General features: G+C 42.3%; 1 long non-coding RNA gene across 1 annotated transcript; it reads right to left on the minus strand.

Moving 5' to 3' along the window:
- Window positions 1-1205: 1205 nt before the first annotated feature.
- On the minus strand, window positions 1206-8226 carry LOC143484038 (uncharacterized). The gene is made up of 3 exons (XR_013122530.1): window positions 1790-8226; window positions 1400-1423; window positions 1206-1305 (listed from the first exon to the last, which is right to left on the minus strand). It is a non-coding gene; the product is annotated as an uncharacterized LOC143484038 (long non-coding RNA).
- Between the last annotated feature and the right edge of the window lie 5450 nt (window positions 8227-13676).

A 13676-nucleotide genomic window follows, 5' to 3' on the forward strand; every position in this document is an offset into this window, starting at 1 on the left:
ATTTCAAGTGAAAACATTTTTCAACAGGCAAACAGATAAAACCAAACTTCCTTCAAAGAAAAATCACGTCCTGTACATTAAATGAATATGTCTGTGTGTTTCTGAGACGTTTGATAGTGTCTTCTTAGATTATATTCTTTCATAAAGGCCAAACTTTCTCCACACAGAAGACACACAGGTTTACCTTTTACGTCCGTGAACATGTACTCTTCCTCCCACCTGGCTTGAAACACCTGTTCTCAGTGTCCACCTTACGTTTAGCCATTTTTGAGGAGGGGGATAGCTGAACGTTGATATCTGCTCTGTTGATATCTAAATATTATATAGTGATATCTGCAAGTGAGTTAAACTGAATTAGTGGTCGGCCGTTATCGGCGTTAACTGACCAGCTTACTGGGTTAGCTGGCTTCATGGAATACCCCCCAGGGTTTAAATACACTGGACTAACAAGGGAAACAACTAGAAACAGGTGAGAATGATAATTGGGGGGGCGGGGTTACAAATGTCATGGGAGGGGCAGGAGAAACACATGGGGAACCAAAACATAGACACATGGCTAGAAAATCAAAAGGTACATTTGACAGGTGGGGGAAGGGCTAGACGTGAAATATTAATGCTTTCATTTACACTGAGGATGAACAAAATAAAAAACAATATTCCATTTCTAATCAATTCTGTAATAAAAATGTAAACAATCAAAAAATACAAGCAGCATAAATGTGAAGAATGTGTTTGATTACAATGTGTTTTAATGTGTGTTGATGTAATATGAAATGTACAGCCACACATTGTCCTAAAGGTTTAAGATTCTTATGATTATGAAATGATTTTATGTCTTATGCTGACTGAATAAAATATAGATATTTCAGAATACAGTGGCATGCTACAATATTCCTGTCAGGATCACAGGCTTGATAACCAACTGTTTACCTACTTCTCATTTTCACGACTATTTTTTTCCAGAGTTATTGTACAGATGTCTGTATGAGTCCTCTCACAGTGGCTGTCTAGCACAGTAATACACAGCTGTGTCTTCTGGCTTCAGTTGACTCATATGCAGGTAAAAATTCAAGCTGTCCTTAGATGCTGTGAACCTGCCCTGTACTACCTGGGCTGTGCTCTTGTCAGAGCTAGAATAATAGTAGATGATCCATTCGAGTCCTTTTCCAGGAGCCTGACGGATCCAATACATGCTAGTACCCCCCACACTGAATCCACTGCAGGCACAGGTCAGTTTGTGGGATCCACCTGGAGTGACTATTACTGACGTCTCAGACTGTGTGAGGATGACCTGAGAGCGAACACCTAAACAGACAGACAACAAAACATTGTCACAGTGGAGTAAATTTATAATCAGTTTTATAATGCAATTTATTACTTAGACAGATGAAACACTCACATGTGACAGCCAGCACCAGCAGGACTGTAGATGTAACAAACATGGTTGGTTAAGAGTTGGATGTTTGAATGGAAAACTATCTGGAGATCCTCCTCAAACTTTCTACCTGGTCCTCTAATTATAGGAAAGGAGTTCATTGAGGAATTTGCATAACAAGTCAGTGATGTGACAGATCACAGAGGGAGTGTCAGTGAGGGGCGCCCTCTACTGGTGTTACATGAGTGCAGCATGAGTAAATATGATATTTAAAATGACTTTTAGCTTTATTGTTGAAGATATCCTGAATATTTTCAACTTACATCTGTAAGCAAACATTATTCTGCTGTGATACTAATATTTCATAAATTGATGTTGAAAGTATACAGAGGATAATGTTGAGGAAAGCCGTACCGTGTATGCTGAGGAAAACCGTATACAACTTTTCTACACAAAGCGTCAGAGCAGCATGTTGTCGTGGAAATTTTCTGGAAATGGATGAGGACTCAGACGTGGTTAAATGGTTAATTTATTACAAAAATATTAATATATATAAATAGGACAAAGACAGATAAAAGACAGACACAAGACAGACACAGACATGAGAGTCTCATTCAAGCTTGACAACTCTGAAGGCAGGGGGGCACTCCCCCTGCTTATATACAATCTTAAACACAATTCAGCAGTTCTAACAGCAGGTTATCTTTAGCACAGCATGTTCCAAAACATAAGCGTCCAGCAGGCTACTTTGTCTCACATGTGTGTATCTCCTAATATGGACTTCCCTAGAGTTAGCGGAAGCAACTGATGTATCAGTTGAACACAGAGAAAGCTAAATGACCCAAGACTAGTAGCCTAGTGACTACCAGTTAACAGAGTGCTCTTACCCTCAGCACTCTCCCTGACCTGGGTCACGTATAGCACACATGCATAATATGAACTAAACATGGTTACACTGAATCACACTACTTCATTATTGTAGTCCTTCTGCTTAGTCAGAATGGACAAATACTAAATCATAAAGTTCATAATGATCTCTTATAATAACTAAACATGATCTAATCAATGATGATTAGTCAATAATCAATAATTTCTCTCACACTTCCCCCCATTTGATTCTGTGTAATCATTAAAAAGGAGAGAATAAATCATTAAGTCTATCATAAATCGTCAACTTAAGTCAGGCTCTAGAGTCAGTTAAGCTGCTCAGGGCCATCGGGCACAACCCAGCCAGTCGCCAGGTCTTCCCAGACGTCTTCCTTAAACAGATGTCCCAAGGAGTCTGCTATCTCAGGCTCCTTTAAGTCGTCGTGCAAGGCCATCTGAAAATGCTGACGCATAAGGCCAGTAAGCCATGACGAACAGCAAGACAAAATACAAGGCACTAAACACAACAGCTAAATGATTATTACAATTGGTAAAATCATAGTCAGCATCCAATGTCCCCATGGGCCTAGCCATGAAGTGATCCACCCAAACCAGGTTCTTGAACCTCGGCCTTCATGTGATCAATTAAATCAGTAATATTATCATAGTAATCTGGAATGCTGAAACAACATGAAACATTGATTTTCTTACACACATCTCCTTCTTTTGTGAGGAGGAGGTCTAAAGCTAGTCTATTCTGGACCTATACTTGTCTCATTTCTTTCACTTCTTTGTTTAATAGGTCCAGGGCAGTCTCAGTACGAGAAGCCAAAGTCAGAACTTGCCATGCAAGTCCGTTGATCTTATTCATTGTTGCTGCCGTTCCTCCTCCGAGGAACACTGACCCCCGTTGTATGATCTCTCAGGTAGAGCAGAGTAGGTTTTCTCTCTGCATGCCCACATCGTCGCCCAATCTGTTACAGGGTTCACGATGCCATGACAGGAGGTGAAACTCCATTTTGCAGAGGAGTTATTTAGTCTAATGGTGCATGTTGATCCGTCTCTGGCTGTTGCTACCAGATCAACCTGGCACTTGGTGTGCTCTATCCAAAGATGGCCTTCAAGGCCCCCTCTGAGCATAGACACCACTCTCCCTCAACAGGGGTGGTGTCAAATTATGTTGCGAATGCCGGCTCGTGACACCTCGTCATTTGAGTCGCAGTCGTTTATTTCCTATGATCCATACTTGCAACATCATCACCTACCCAATCAGGAACCTTACCACTGTGAATGATAGCGTGAGACATGTTGTAGAATTGACCTGTTAACCTATCAATCTCGTATATGGGTCTGTTAATTAACATTGTAGCCATTTCAAAAGTGATTGGTGTTGGTGTTCACGGCATGTGGAAAGGATGGCAAACCAGACAGGGCTGGTTTGGTTTCACTGCAGTAGCAGTGACATTGGACATTACACATGCTTTCTTTCCCTCACACCTCTCCTCCGGTGTGAGGGAGATGACAGTTACCCCTCCTGTTGAGAAAAGCATCATGTAAAAAACAACAGCATAATTCTCATTCTGGCGGCTGCTCTGGAGCTCTTTTGCAGTGGGTGTGATGTATCCACGTGGCTCGGCCGCTGGTCTTTACAGCTGTGTTGGTTGTTAGCAGCACGTGGATCTCTGATCAGCACCCACACAGCAAATTCAGAAGTGTTAAAATTCCAGTGTTGGTGTTGCCTGTTAAAAATACAACACCAACAAGTGTTAATTCAACACTTGTTTACTCTAGATAGTGTTTTTTCCCAAAAGAGTTGGTGTTATTCCGGGGAGTTAAATTTGTTTAACTCTGTATGGTGTTGAGTTTAAAATCAACACCTGACAGAGTTTCTCCCAGAATTCCTACGTATCCTATGTAGCTCACGCCCACCAAATTTTTTTATGTTTTAAAGCGATTTAAAGAGTATATAAACTTCAACTTTTAACACTATAGTTTTTTTCACATCAGAATATTTTGACGGCACCCCTGAGGAAGACAGACGGCACCGCAGGGTGCCGCGGCACCCTGGTTGAGAAACGCTGGTCTACAGCACAAGCAGTTTCAAGTGTGATTGTGCACTGTCGTCAGATTTTTGCTGCAAGTTTTAATGAGGTGTTTTAATAAAAATTGTTTTTGAACAAGAAAATGTTTTGTTGCATGTTTTAATTGTAAGTGACTTTAAATAATAATAGTAGAAACAATGAAATAAGTTTAACACTGGAAAGAATAGTTTTAGTTACACTTACCAAGTGGAGTAAAAATAACACTTTAAGTGTTAAATGACCCCGAGTGTTAAATGTAAACAACACTAGCCAGAGTAACATTGTACACTGCAAGAGTTATTTATTAACACTATTTATTGTAAAATTAACACTGAAAATGTAACACTTCTATCAGAGTAAATTTTACTCTCTGTAGAGTGGGACCATATAAGCTCCCGAATAGTGTTAAAATCAACACTTTAAGTGTTAATATAACACTGCCAGTTTTACTGTGCAGTCTCCCGGCTGGAACTCGTGCAATGAATTCTCCGACACCTCTGACAGCTTTGACCTGCTCAGACAAAATAGAGACAAACTTGTGCAGGATAACATATTAATGACTCAACAAGTGTGTGTGTGTGTGTGTGTGTGTGTGTGTGTGTGTCCCATTTCGGCGGCACTACTCCCATGTTTGGAGGCCTTCCAAACACAATCTCAAAGGCTGATAAGCCTGTGCGAGCTTGGGGCCTAGTGTGGCTCTGCCACAAAACCAGAGGCAGACATTTCAATCCTGTTTCCTGAGTTAGTTTAGAAAGCCCCCCCTTAATTGTGCCATTGGCTCTCTGCACTGCTCCTGGGTAACCCCCATCGTGGGATTATTTCCCTTAGTAGCATCTTTGCCACCGTATCTGAATTCTGCTTTGTGGTGGGGAAGGCCTCCGTCCATTTGCTAGACATACATACACACAAGCCTGTATTTCAGCAGGTGTTAGTTCAACAAGATCAATTTGCCAGTGTTGAAAGGGTTCGGTCGGCGGCAGGTGTCCGGCGGGTGCATGTTTAGGTCTGTTATCCCCCTGTGGTGGGATACCAGACAATGTGAACAAAATTTTTTTGGGTGAGTGTGGTTATTCTTAATGCATGCTAGTGCATGCCACTATCCCCACCACTATCTATGTCTTCTCTGTTACTGTGATCCGTTGAGTCTGGGCTGAGTCTGTGAAGGCATTGCCTTTTGCTACCGTGTTGCCTGTTCTGGTGTGTGCAGCACATTTGATGATTGCAGTTGTGAGATTAGTTGGTGCTTTATCTTTGACCTTGAGCTGGTAAGGAATGGTGAGCTCAGCTGCTTGGGCAGAATAATGTGGCGGGAGTGATATTGTTTCCAAAACCTCTGTGTGGATAAATGTGCTTTTTTTTCTCTCTCTGGTCCTCTAAAATTCGAGAAACAGCATGTTTGACCCAAAGGGCGAGTTGAACGTACCCCACTATATCTCTGAATGCTACCAGTGCCCGCACCCTGGCTGCCCCAGGGTCTACTTTTCCTGAAAAGTAGGCTACTGGCCTCTGTCTGTCACTATGGGCTTGAGTCAAAACACTGTTCCTTTAACGTCAACACTCCCCACACACATACGAACACTGAACACACATCAATTCTGAACTTTTATTTCAGAATTCAAAACTGTTCTTAAGACTCATTTGTTCAAACGGGCTTATTCTCTTTAACAAATGTTATTTTTATCTCTGTTTGTTGTGTCAGAATTTCAATACATACTATGTTATGACCCAGGAAGTGCACTTTTTGTCAGCAATATTGCAATTTTGCTTAGGAACCTTGTGGCCTTCCCTTGCTAAGTGATGTAGCAATGCCACTGTGGCCCTCTTTGCATACTTCTCATGTGTTCACACAGAGTATCAGAACATCTATGTAGTGCAACAGTGCAATGCCCTCTGGAAGTTTCAGAGAGGCCAGACTGTCTCGCAGTGCTGCATTGTAAATGGTGGGTGTATTTTTTTTTTTACTTCGAAGGAAAACGCAAACCAGTACTGGCTATCTGGATGCACTGAAAAATGCATTTGCTAGGACCACTACACTGAACCACTGGCTATCTGGGGGAATCTGGGAAAGAATATTATGAGGATTTGGCACTTTTGGGGCTCTAACGTGTACTGCTGCATTGACAGCCAGCAAATCCTGCACAAATCGCCATTTTTCCCGCCCTGGTTTCTTAACTGGAAAAATTGGAGTGTGCACGGGTGAGTTAGGGCACAGTACGATCACTCCAGCTTGCCTAAGTCATTGGAAAAACTGGCCTAATTTCCTTTGAGCGCCTCAGGCTTCAAAGGGTATTGATGTTGTTTTGGCCTATAGTCAGATTTTGGGGGCGATGTGTATGGGCTCACACCCCCCGTATGAGCCCCAACATCGCTCTTACCTGGTGCCCATAATGCTGCAGGAACAGTTCTGAGTTCCTCTTCCTCTCATTTTTTTTTTCTGAGAGGGTAAGGGAGGCGGCTAAAAAAATACCAAGGGGGTTAATCAGTTCCACTCCCCGCCTGCAGGGGAGCCAGCACGGCGCCGGCTGCATCCACGCCCTCCTGCTAGGGCTAAACATGGTGTTCCTGCCAAGAACTCTCTCCCAATCTGTAATGTCAGACATCTCTGTCATCCATTCACCGACGTCCTGCCATTGTGGCTCCTCGCACACGTTTGCAAGTAACACGTGTGGTTTAGATCGAGGAAATGAGAACAGGTCTTCCTGTTCTAATGTGGTTTGCACCATTGCCGCAGCCCACACACAATCCCACACAATAGCAGTGACAACCAAGCAATCATGTTTTCTAACATCAAATTTATCCTCAAAACCTCTATCGGGGCCCTCACTCACATGCAGCGTGCAGTGCAGTGACCCCTTACCATTCCTTACCAACTGATCTCACAACTGCAAACTACACACTTCACACATGAAGTGTTCCCAACACTCTCCTCCTGCACTCTGCAGCTCATAAGCATACAGTGGAACTCCTGCTGATAACTGAACCCCAACACAGCTGACTCCCACTCCATAAACAACCCCTCAGGCCTGCTACTCAGGCCCAATTTACACATTAAATCACAACCCATAACATTCATTTAGCAGTTAAGATTAAAAATTCATGTTCAAATGTATTATTTCATTTACATCGGAGAGGCTCTTTTTTTTTCTTTTTCTTTGAATGGGTGGCACCACTATAAACCAAAAACTTTATTTTAGTGCCGTTTACAGTCAGTGTTATTTTAGGCAGGCCCTGCGGCCCTTCACTAATCTTCTGCAAGCATTGATAAATTAAATGATAATTTAAACCAGTTACTTTCCTTTTGTCGTCTTCCAGTGGTCCTGTACCGTCCAGCCTCTCCGCTGCCCGTCAATCTCTAGAATTTCTGTTTCTCTGTTCAGCACGGTTCAGCTCTGTTCTGCACCATGGTCTCAGCTTGCTTCTGGATTTTCTTGTTCACTCTCCATGCCAGCTGTGCCTCGTGATGCTTGGCATGATCTTCTATGGCTTTCAGGGTGGCGTTGTTGTACCCGATGCACTGGGCTCTGATGAGGTCACTGATGTCTTTTCTCATGCTTACCAGGAAGCTGTTTCTCAGGTGGGCTTCCCATGGGCTGGCCTCCGCCGGCCTCCGCTCGTTGTGCTGGTGCTACAAGACCGCTGTGGTCGGTGTGAACTCTGGTCAGTCTCACGAGGAAGTCGCTGACAGGTTCTCCGTCTTCTTGTGTACATGCAGCTATTTTGGACGTGTTGATAGTGGCTGGGTGTGCAGCTTCCAGCCTTGCGACCAGGCGTCCTACAATCTCTCTGTAGGGCCTGTTTGGATCCTCCTGTCCAGCTGCTGTTCCCACTCAGTGTTGTGGAGATGGACGTCTCCTGGTGTCTGGTCTCAGTCTATCTTGTTTGACTGGATGACAAGACTGAACAAAATCTGTTAGTTCTTCTTCAATAATTTCTCTCACAGCATATATTTGCATTGTAGGATAGGCGTTCTGTGCTGTTATTAACAGTGTTGTGAATAACGTCGTCATTTTGTCAGTAATGGGATAATATAATTAGTTACTTTTCCTGTCGTTACAACGCCGTTTACGTTACTGGTCCTTAAAAGCGGTGCGTTACTATATATTGATATACTAATGCGAGCGGACCGCTGCCCAGGCTAGTGAGGAGTAACAGATCTCGATAGGTCACAGTTCTCGGTGTAACACCTGTTTAACTTAACAAGTCAGTAAGCGTTTGGCTAAGGCAGCGTTATGGTAGCCAATCAGAGCCAGTGTTTTTACATGCGCGCCGAAGCACACCAGTGACACGACACAAACGCAGAAGAGGCCGAAATGGCGTCAGGTGCAAGCCGAAGAAAACTAGAACTTTCAAGGCGATATAAACATTATTTAGGAAAATACTTGAAGTTCCTGAATGTCTACCAGACTGGGTATTTGATTTATTTAATTAAGAATAGAGGTTTTATTGTTAAGTTTACTTCTGTTGTAAACAAACCAGTTGTCTCAGGTTGAGAGAATTTAATTTAATTTCATAGATGTAAATGCATTTATATAGTGTAACTGTTTACTCTTGCTTTTTTTTTCCCCAAAGATTTGGGATTTTAAAGGATTTTATCCTGCACTCGTCTGTGGATGTGCAATAAATATCAAAAGTTAAACAATTTTCTGATCTACTCATTTCAACTGACTGTGAAAACTGCTTTAAAAAAAAACTTAATTAATTGGCATATAACCTTTTTTTAACTGTAACGCAAATAGTTACTTTCCCTGGTAACGAGTTACTTTTATTATAGAGTAATTCAGTTACTAACTCAGTTACTTTTTTGAACAAGTAGTGAGTAACTATAACGAAATTACTTTTTTAAAGTAACGTTCCCAACACTGGTTGTTAAACAGATGCTATAATACACAGCAGACTTGCTCAACTTGTACAAAATATACTGCTCAAAAAATAAAGGGAACACAAACATCACACTGTAACTCCAAGTCAACCACACTTCCTTTCTGGCAGATGTTTTGGTCACTTTTGTATTTTGTCACTTCTCTCACCATAGAGGTTGCATGAAACAACCCACATGCTACAACCCACAATGCTAGTGCCCTCCACACCGAATCCACTGCAGGCACAGGTCAGTTTGTGAGATCCACCTGGAGTCACTATTACTGACTTGTTAACACTAGAAGCGCCAAAGCTCCGGTCATTTGACCGCTGTGACGTCTACTAGAAGCGCCGCCTCTGGTCGACCTAATTATACCTAGAAGCGCCGAGCACCGGTCACTTGACCGCAGTAGCACAAAAAATAATAATATCTTTGCACTGGATCCAATTTCAGAACCCTCCTTTCATGACTTTTCCCAGAATTGTCCTTTTAATAAACTAGTATTTTTACATTGTTAAAAGAAACCCTGCACATGCTAGTTTCAATCGATTTCGCTCGTATCTCTGTAATATTGTCGTCGTCGCCTACACTTCAAGACTGTGATTCTCTTTTCTGCCAGCGGGTGTCGCAAAGATTCGTATGTCATTTAATATTTAGTATAACTAAATAAAGATCAATAGTTTTCAAAACTAAATTATTCAAAGTTCAAACTGATTATTGTGTAAAGACAAAACGGAATTCGTCCGTTGAACGAAAGTGAAAGTGTTTCACTTTCCAAAGTCTTAAAATATATACTTTATTTATTAATATTATTTAATATATACTATATATAAGTTTACATCAATGGTTTTCAAACCGTGAGAGCGTCTTGCTTTGCCTAATAAATGCTTTAGTAGTTTGCAGGAATTCTGCGAATGGTAATTAGCCTACTTATCAAGTCAATATCTCAAAGAAATGATCTCTCGGGTATAATCCCTCTTCGCCAGGGCTAGCTGTTAGATACATACATTATGTATGGCTGCTTTTGACACACTGGCATTACAAAAGAATTAAGCAGAATGCAAGTTACGTATGTAAATGCATACCTTTGCGAGCGAAACTGAGATGATGGCATGGGCGGTGCTGTTATGAACACTTTATTCACAATAGCATTCATGAGGCAACGTGAGCTATAAATTCGTCGGGACGCGGCTACACAGTTTGAGTGAAAACTCTGCTTGGGCGATCGAACAGCAACACAGTTTGCTTGAAAGCTCGGTTTTGGCGTTTGAACAGCAACATAGTTTGCGTGACTCCTCGGTTTGGGCGTTTGAACAGCAACACAGTTTGCTTGAAAGCTCGGTTTGGGCGATCGAACAGCAACACAGTTTGCTTGAAAGCTCGGTTTTGGCGTTTGAACAGCAACATAGTTTGCGTGACTCCTCGGTTTGGGCGTTTGAACAGCAACACAGTTTGCTTGAAAGCTCGGTTTGGGTGATTGAACAGCAACACAGTTTGCTTGAAAGCTCGGTTTGGGTGATCGAACAGCAACACAGTTTGCGTGACTCCTCGGTTTGGGCGTTTGAAAGGTTGCATAGTGCATTATAAAAATGGCACAGAGAATCATGTACACCCCAAAGCAAGTGCTGGACATGCTGTGCAATATTGATGAGATGGAATCGGAGGGCGAACAATGTGAGGTGTCGGATGGAGAGGGCGAAAGTGAAATGGATCTGAATCTTGAATCTGATTCAGAATCGGACTCTGAAACTGAGTGTGGTGGTGACTCATTTCAGGCCAAAGACGGTACGGTGTGGTTTGAAACTGCTGGCAAACCTCGGGGTAGAGCACAAGAGTGCAATATTGTGAGAGAAACCCCAGGGCCTACGTGTTATGCCAAGGACAAAATTAAAAGTCCACTGACCAGCTTACTGTGTTTGATTGACACAGAAATGTGGGGCGCAATTCTGAAATACACAGAGGCAGAGGCTGAACGAAATAATGCTCAGTTCAAACTAACAGCTGACGAACTGAAAGCATTTGTGGGTCTCGTTTATTTGAGAGGTATAACAGCCGGTAAAAGCATGAAACTTGATGAATACTGGTCTGCTGACTTAGGAAATCCCATTTTCAAAGAGACAATGTCTAGACAGACATTCAGAGATATCATGCGCTATCTGCGCTTTGATGACAAGAGCACAAGGGCTGCCCGCCTTGCGACTGATAAATTTGCTATGATCTCGGAGATATTTGATAAATTTGTGAAAAACAGCATTGCTTCTTACACGCCCGGTGAGAACATAACTGTTGATGAGCAACTGTTCCCAACTAAAGCTCGCTGTCGTTTCACTCAGTACATGGCCAATAAACCCGATAAATTTGGGATTAAGTTCTGGGTGGCCGCTGATGTTGAAACAAAATATATGTTGAACGCCATTCCCTATCTAGGGAAAGATGAGAGCAGGCCGGCTGGTCAACGGTTGTCTGAAAATATTGTGTTGCGTTTGATGGAGCCTTTCATGGGTAAAGGAAGAAATGTAACGACTGACAATTTCTTCACTTCATTGGCACTTGCAAACACCCTTTTGGCGAACAAAACCACTATTGTTGGTACGATGAATAAAATGAGATGTGAGATGCCCCCATGTACACAGGCACAGTCTGAAAGATTTTCCACCAAGGTGTTGCGGGCTGGAAAAATAACTCTAACGATTTACCAGGCAAAACCTAAAAAAAATGTATGCATCCTGAGCTCAATGCATCAGACAGTTTCAATTGATAATGGCGCAAAGAAACTGCCTGAAACTGTTTCATATTACAACACGACTAAATGTGGCGTTGATGTTATGGATCAAATGGCACGACTGTATTCGGTGAAGGGAGGCACCCGTCGTTGGCCTGTCGCGGTTTTCTACAACCTCCTAGACCTGGCTGCAATAAATGCACATATATTGTTCAAACAGTGCATGAACGTTAACCTGAGCAGACGAAGGTTTATTCTCGAGTTGGTAAAGGAGCTGTGTGCACAGCAGAAAATGGCGAAAGCGGCTAGGGCAGTGGCACAAAAGCGAATTTTACCTGAAGCTCCTTGCCCGCCCTCAAAAAGAAAACAATGCCAAGTCGGCAGATGTTCAGGGAACAAAACGTATGACATCTGCCAGACATGTAAGCGACTGGTCTGTGGCAAATGTGCAAAGACTGCACCTAAGCTGTGTTTTGAATGTTGAGTTGTGTGAAGCTGACACACAAATCAAAACAAAGGGAACTTAATTTGAGGTGGTGAACGAAACTTATGCAATATACGCTAAAGAGAGACGGGATGCACCCGTTGTTGGCCTGTAGCTGTGTTCTACAACCTCCAAAACCTGGCTGTAATTAATAAATATTGTTCAAACAGTGCATGAACATTAACCACAGCGGTGGAGGTTTATTCTCAAGTTCACAATTCACTACATAAATGTAACTTAATTTGAGGTGGGGAACGAAACTTATGCAATATACGCTAAAGAGAGACGGGATGCACCCGTTGTTGGCCTGTAGCTGTGTTCTACAACCTCCAAAACCTGGCTGTAATTAATAAATATTGTTCAAACAGTGCATGAACATTAACCACAGCGGTGGAGGTTTATTCTCAAGTTCACAATTCACTACATAAATGGAACTTAATTTGAGGTGGTGAACGAAACTTATGCAATATACGCTAAAGAGACGGGATGCACCCGTTGTTGGCCTGTAGCTGTGTTCTACAACCTCCAAAACCTGACTGTAATTAATAAATATTGTTCAAACAGTGCATGAACATTAACCACAGCGGCGGAGGTTTATTCTCAAGTTCACAATTCACTACATAAATGGAACTTAATTTGAGGTGGGGAACGAAACTTATGCAATATACGCTAAAGAGAGACGGGATGCACCCGTTGTTGGCCTGTAGCTGTGTTCTACAACCTCCAAAACCTGGCTGTAATTAATAAATATTGTTCAAACAGTGCATGAACATTAACCACAGCGGTGGAGGTTTATTCTCAAGTTCACAATTCACTACATAAATGGAACTTAATTTGAGGTGGTGAACGAAACTTATGCAATATACGCTAAAGAGAGACGGGATGCACCCGTTGTTGGCCTGTAGCTGTGTTCTACAACCTCCAAAACCTGGCTGTAATTAATAAATATTGTTCAAACAGTGCATGAACATTAACCACAGCGGCGGAGGTTTATTCTCAAGTTCACAATTCACTACATAAATGGAACTTAATTTGAGGTGGGGAACGAAACTTATGCAATATACGATACATGTAAATCACCGAATGGTGATAACGCTCGGTGATAACACGGTCGTTAGGACGTGGGATCACACATCGGCTATTCACCGATCAAACACCTCATTTGAAACGGCAACACATTACGGCAAGATAAAAAAGTGAACATTAGAGAGGACAGAGGCAACTATATTCGTGAAGCCATCCGTATCATTTTAATAATTTTGCGTTTTGTTACGCAAAGGTACATAGCC

This window comes from Brachyhypopomus gauderio, chromosome 2 (genome assembly GCF_052324685.1).
Source record: "Brachyhypopomus gauderio isolate BG-103 chromosome 2, BGAUD_0.2, whole genome shotgun sequence".
NCBI lineage: Eukaryota > Metazoa > Chordata > Actinopteri > Gymnotiformes > Hypopomidae > Brachyhypopomus > Brachyhypopomus gauderio.